Source organism: Sus scrofa, chromosome X (assembly GCF_000003025.6).
Source record: "Sus scrofa isolate TJ Tabasco breed Duroc chromosome X, Sscrofa11.1, whole genome shotgun sequence".
Lineage (NCBI taxonomy): Eukaryota > Metazoa > Chordata > Mammalia > Artiodactyla > Suidae > Sus > Sus scrofa.
The window spans coordinates 70,180,141-70,187,726 of record NC_010461.5 but is presented as its reverse complement, the minus strand read 5'-3'; positions in this window follow the sequence as shown (position 1 = coordinate 70,187,726).

Below are 7,586 nucleotides of genomic sequence, written 5' to 3'. Positions count from 1 at the left end.
CTGGAGTCGAGGGATACTTCACGGGCTGGCTCATGATATGGTTTGATTCTTCTTGATGGAATCCAAACAGGTTATAATCCATGACCTGGTGAAATACAAGCATATCCCCTACACCACGTAATAAGTTTTCCAGGGACCAGAAGTTTGTTAATGGATCCTACCACCAAATCAAGGGCTGCTCAGCCTGAGGAAAGTTAATCTTATTTTGTTCTGTATTAAAATGTCTCTCTGCAGCTGTTTTTTCATCAGAGGCCAAATTTAAAAAATTTAAAGTGAATAAGGTTTTATTTAAAAGTGTTTGTTGTGACTTAACTATTTCTGTGTTTTTGATTTTGAAGAGCCTGCTTTTTTGTTTGTTTGTTTTTGAAGAGCCTGTTTTACATATAAATTGGCTCATTCCACAATAGCCTGTTCTTGGGGGTTGTAAGGGAGACCAGTGGAGTGAACAATATGCCATGTATCCAGGAATGTTTTAAGTTGAGAACTGATATAAGCTGGACCATTATAAATTTTAATTGCTTGTGGCAGGTCCATAACTGCAAAACAAGCAAGTAAATGATGAATAACATGTTTAGCAGATTCACCAGATTGAGCAGTAGCCCAAATAAATTTAGAGCAAGTGTCACATACATGAATAAATGACAATTTTCCAAAAGTTGAATAATAACATCCATTTGCCAGAGAGCATTTGGGAGAAGTCCCCTAGGGTTAACTCCAGGCACAGATTGAGAAGGATTGTTAGTAATTTGATATGCAGGATATTGACAGACAATCATCCTAGCTTTAGCCCATTGTTATTCCAAATATTTTTAAGACCCCAAACATTTACATGTGTTAAATCATGAAAATGTTGAGCTTCTTGTAACACAGGTGTTACTAAGCAGTCAATTTCTTTATTTCCTGCAACTAGAGGCCCAGGTAGGTTAGTATGTGCTCTGATATGAGTAATATAAAATGGACATCTTCTTTCTCTTACAACAGTTTGTAATTCTGTAAACAGGTCAAATAACAACATAGGTAAATTTTGTTTAATGGTAGCAGTTTCAATCATTTTGGCAGCATGAACTACATATGCCAAATCAGACAGACTATTGATAGGCTCAGGATAGTCCCTCAAGGCATGGATTACAGCAGTTAGTTCAGCCTGTTGGGCAGAAAGGCCAGGCATTTCTATAATTTTAGATTGATTAGCCATATCTGGCCTTCTCTTTACTAGTCCCATCAGTAAAGATCACGGGAGCTTCAATGATGGGTGAATCCTTCACCTTTTTTGGAAGAATCCATTAAATCGCTTTATAAATTGTAAAATAGGGTTTTTTGGATAATGATTATCTATTGATCCCACATAATCTGCAAAGGCAATTTGCCAACCTATATGGTTTTGAAAACAATTTTGGATTTCCTTAACGTTAAGCTAAAAATTACATGATTCAAATCTTTTCCGGACATTTGTACATGAGTACGACCTTTTAGAATAAGTTGTGCCATCAGGTCCAGGTATGGAGACAAAGATTTTGTGACATTTTTGGGAAGAAAAAGCCTCTGTCCCCCTGACAATTACTGAAAAGGCTAAATGTATGGTATCCAAATAGCCTTCCCTTCGAGCCTGTAATATCCCTTGTTGAATGGATGATAGATGGTGTTCAGGGATAACACTCATTTTCTTTGCAACCCTAGAAGTAGAGGCTTGACAAGTCCTCATCACCTCACTCCTAATAGGAGGCAATTGAGGAATATCAGAATCAAAAATTGGAGCTGAATGCTCAGGAGCCAAATATTCTCTATAATAATTTTGCTCAGGGACTGCATATGTAGGTTCCTCCAACAAAGGTGTAAACTCCCTTTCTTCTTCCTCCTCTAAGTCCTCTGTGGTCTGTAGAGGTTCTAAAACTGATTTAATTAAGCTCCAAGTACTCCAAATAGACACAGGACTTGGAACGCCCTCATCATGCAATATCCTAAGTTCCATTCCTACCGTTTCCCATATCTTGAAATCTAACATTTCTAATGTAAGAAACCAATCGCAATATTTCTCAATAGTCTGAAAAAGTTCCAAAAGCTTACTTTCACTTGTTTTTGCAGCCCCCTTTTTAAGGAGTTGTCCTAACGAACAAATGTGAGGACTATGGTTTCCTGCAATTACCTTATTTCCCATCTTACCCCGTAAATACCTGAGAGAGGGAACGTATACACAGGATTTCTTTAGCATGGACATGCAAAATTCCTCCCTTCTTCTCAGGGCTACATAGCGCTTCCAGTGAATAAAAATTCCGCTGTCGTTGTGGTCCTTCGTTCCTCGTGCCTGCCTGTTTGCCCGTCCCATGTTGGGTGCCACTTGCTGAGACCAGCTCAGCAGGATGGGGCTGAAGAATAGGTGCTGTGGAACTTAAGGAAAAAAGTTAACAAAGTAAGACACAGAGACAGTAAAGGTGAGAACCGGGGGACTCAAGGTCTCTGGAACCAAGAGCCCCACCTCAAAAAAACCACACTGCTTTTATATTTTTCTTTTGATGAGATCACGTGAGGAGGGGCTATGGGTGGATGATCAAGCAAGGTTGGAAAAACATGTCTCGTGGCAACAAAGGATGCTTGTTAACAAGGAAGAGAGGAAAATATCAGGATTTAAGACATAAAGGGATAGGCTAACTCTACTGTTTTGTGCAAATGTAGTCTGGTTTATGATCAGAATTCCCCTTATATATAAAACCACTAAACTCCAAGCCTTGAAGAGAAAAGATAAACACCAGCTGCAAGTATTTTGTTCGTACATAAAGAAGACCTGGACAACAAGAACACTTTTTCTGGATTGGTCTTTTCAAGCTTTATCCCTCAAGTCAGGAAATGTCTTGTTAGTAAGGAATTGCCTTTTAAAATTTTTGATATTGGACAATGCCTCTGGCCACCCAGAACCCCTTGAGTTCAATACTGAAGGTGTCTAAATGGTCTACTTGCCCCCAAGCACAATGTATCTAATCCAGCCTTTAGATCAGGGGGTCATAAGGACCTTTCAGACTCACTACACACAGTGTTCTATGGAAAAGATTTTCAATGCTATGGAAGAGAACTCTAACAGAGAACATCATCAAAGTCTGGAAGGATTACACCATTGAAGATGCCCTGAAGAAACATGAAAATCATCAATTCTGAAAAAATTATTTCCTCCTGGAGAAAACTGTATCCAGATATTGTGCATGACTTCACAACAGAGCCAAGATTTACAACAGAGCCAATCAAAGAAATCATGAAAGAGATTGTGGTTATGGGAAAAAAGAAAAAAAAATTGCAGTGGTGAAAGATTTCAGTTTGTATGGATATAGGAGAAATTGAGAGCATCTCTGAAATGAAGATGACTTGATTGAGATGAATGCTTCCAAACCAGTGCCAGATAATGAGGAAGAAGACTTAGAAAAAGCAGTGCTAGAAAGAAAATTCATGTTAGACTATCTGGCAGAAAGGCTCCAGTTATTCAAGATTGCTTTTGACTTCTTTTATGACATGGACCCTTCTATGATAAGGTCACTGGAACTGCTTTAGTAGCAAATAGTGGAAGAAGGATCAGTACCATATAGAAATAGTTTTGGAGAAATAAAAAAGCAAAAAATAAGAATTTACAATGTATTTCCATAAAATTTCAACAAATATGCCTGCCTCTCCTTTCTCCCTTCTATGTCCTCCCACCTCTTCCACCTCTGCCACCCTGAGACAGCAAGGCAATCTTTCCTTTACCTCCTTCTCAACATGAAGATGATGAGGATGAAGACCTTAAAGATGATCTGCATCTACTTAATGAATAGTACATAATCATTGTGCTTTACAGTTAACAAATTTATCAGTTGTGTATATTTGAGTCTTCATGTGAAAATCTAATAATTGTATGGCAAAAACTGTATGAGACTTTTTGTGTCAGCGTTATCATCCAAGTATTCATCATGTAGAACATCCTACACAAGACTTGTACTGAAGTGGACAGCCTATTTATACTTACATAGGCATAAGGTAAGTGATATTTAATATTGAATTAATAGTGTGTTAATTTTCTTATTGTCTTATAGCACCACTTTAAAAAATTACATTACTTACAGAATGCCTCTCTCTTTTTTGTGATTGGAGAAACTGCATATCAATCTATTGTTCCAGGTAAAGTGTTTTTTTAAAAAATGTAACACTATTTCCATTATGGCATTATGAATATAACTGTAATAACATGCCATAAAAATTTTATAATGAATAATTTATTATTGTACAGACTAGGCTATTGTGAAGCAATTATATCCATTACACTAGGTTACAATAAAGCATACTGCTGCTTCTTTGTTATCAATGCATAAATCATTACATCTATATACAAATATGAATTGATTTTTCACATTATCTTTTCATTTTTATATCTGGTGTTAATAATACATATAATATCTAAAGTGTTTGTATCATATAAGACAATATTAATATGGGTGCTGACAGGTAATTCATCTTTTAAACAGACAATGTAAACTTTAGGTATCAATAAAAACAGTGCAGTATTATAAATGTATTTTCTCTTCCTTGATTTTGTTAAAAACATTTTATTTTATCTAGCTTACTTTATTGGAAGAGTACAGTATATAATACATATAACATAAAAAATATGTGTTAATTGACTGTTTATGTAAGCCTTTTGGTCAACAGTAGGCTATTAGTAAAGTTTTTAGGAGTCTAAAGTTATAGTCAGATTTTTTATTGTGTGGTGTGTTGATGCCCCAACCCCCTTATTGTTCAAGGGCATAATGTATCCTACTCTGGTGTGAGATGTTGTTATTGGGGAAAACTGTGTATATGTGGTGGTAGGGGTATCTGGGAACACTATGCTCAATTTTGCCATGAAGTTAAAACTCCTTTAAAAAGTAAAGTCTACTGAAAACATTGTCTCAATTTTAATGAATGTACCACACTAATGCAAAATATATTAATAATAGGGAAAATTCTATATAGGGAGCAAGGGATATGAGAACTTTGTACTTTCTGCTCAAAACTTCTTTAAACCTAAAACAGCTCTACAAAATAAAGTATTAAATACGTGTGTGTGTGTGTGTGTGTGTGTGTGTGAATATATATATATATATATAAGCATTATACTGTAACAGGAAATTAACCATCCACTCAGTATTTTTATAGCATAAATCTAAATTCATGGACTTGGGTCCATTGAGATATTGTGATCTACATATGTAAAGAGACTTTATCCTTATGGGGGCTGGAAAATCAAATCATTTCTTCATACATATTAAATGACCCTTTTTGAAATTATTCCCTATACACTTCATGATAAGCTAAACTTCTTTTTCTCAAGGTGCATGTGAAGCATAGCAATATCAAATATGAAAATATATGTATGTGGGTGGAGTGAAAATTACTAGCAAAAAATACTGTTTTGGATGTCTCTAAGGCCAGTGTCAGAAATTAAAGCAAATAAAGGATTTCCTATCTCTTTCATTATAGTTTCTCCATTTTGTCATCTCCTATTGTGTACTTGTTGTACATCAGTGTTTCTCACTCCTGTGAGAAAAATTCCCAACTGGGCCATAAAGAATACCATGTTTCTTTGATTCTAAGATACATTCTTTTTCACATTTCAATGTTTCTGGAATGAGAATGCATTCATATATATATATATGCATTTAATATATTAAATATATATAAATATATAATGTTTACTTTATATTTATATAAATATAGAAAATATATATTACATATAAAAATATATATACATATAAATATATAAAATACATAGTATATGAAGAAATATATAAAATATATATTTTAATTTATATATAGTATATAATATGTATTTATACATATATGCATTTATTGTGATTTTTCTTCCATTAGAGTTTTTAAGTCAATAATAAACCTTAAAACTGAAATTTTCTTAAAGTAGAGCAAGAATAGCCATCAGTAAGAATGCATTCTCTGCTTTTCTTAAGTACTGTTGTTATTCTTATGTCCCAAGCTGCTTCTTTTTTTCTTTTACAAGATTCATCCAACAATGTTTACTAATGCGTGTCCTTTTCTTTTTGAATCTATTTTCTAACATTTACTTTATAGTATGAAAAATAAAAATAAAAATGTTAATGAATTTTTCCATAACATCAGAATATACTTCATGTTTTGGCAAAAGAAACATAAAACACAAACGAAGCATAAAACTCAGTCTAAAAGATTGAGTACCTGTGTTGCCTTCCCATCTCTGTTAAGAACCAAATATTATTGAACATTTAATAAAAGTAAATGTCTTGAGTTTTCATACTGAAAAATCCTTATACTATTAAAATCAGTATTTTAGTCAGTTTCTTAGTCATTTTAGTTCTGTATGATTTGGATGATTGCTGATGGTTTGTATAATATCTTCAAAATGAAAATAAATAGGCCATGGGAAAAGTCTGATAAATATCTGTACAGCACGGTGACCCAGTTACATATACATGTACACATTCTATTTTCACACATTATCATGCTCCATCATAAGTGACTAGACATAGGAACCATGAGGATGTGAGTTCGATCCCTGGCCTCGCTCAGTGGGTTAAGGATCTGGTGTTGCTCTTGCTGTGCTGTGGATGGCAGCTGTAGCCCCAATTAGACTCCTAGCCTGGGAACATCCACATGCTGCAGGTGCGGCCCTAAAAAGCAAAAAAAAAAAAAAAAAAACCCAAAGGACCAGATTTCAAAGACTTAGTACCAAAAAAGACTCTAAATGATATCATCAGTAATTTTGCATATTTTATATTGATTGTGGTTTGAGAAGATAATATTTGGATATATTGATTCAAATAAAATTGTTAAAATTAAAAAAGAAATCTGAACTTGTGTTCTGATCAGCAGTACAACAGATATCTGCTGTTTAATCAAGATGACTCAATTTTAAAGATATATAGTATCACAAGAAAGCCAAGTACCTATTACATATACTACAGCAGAAATTATGTAGGTCACTGATAACAATTAGATTGAATTATATGAATGCTATTTTTGTAGGTCAAAAGCAGTCAAACATTGACAAATTCATATGGTTCAACCTAGTAAAATAATTTTAGTTAACTAATTATACTTTACTGTCAAAACTTTTTGTTTGGAAGCAGGAGGAATAAATCACTCTTGTTTTATAAACTAATGCATAGGGTTGATAAACAATGCATGATTAACTAAGTAAAGGTGATATGTTCCACTAATTAATTTTTTTTAAATCATAGAATTTTCAATATGTGAAGTGAGGAAGCAGACCTAACATCAATTGCAAGAATTTAATGAGTTATAGGAATGATAATCACATTGTTTAAGTTTTGCATTTTTAGTTCTATCATACAACCTTATGCCTTATTTCAAACAGTAAAATTAATTAGAAATGTAACTTGGTTATTTGAATATGCTTAATTGCCTATGATATTGTCACATAAGTACACCTGGCATCACATAACAAAATGGTGATATTAGGTCAATGTTAGTTGAATTTTATAGGAATCAATTATAGCCTTACATGATGTTTCTAATCTTTGTATATTTCTGTTAATGTTATTTTCTTTCTTCTAGGGACCAAGAACTTTAGTCATCTT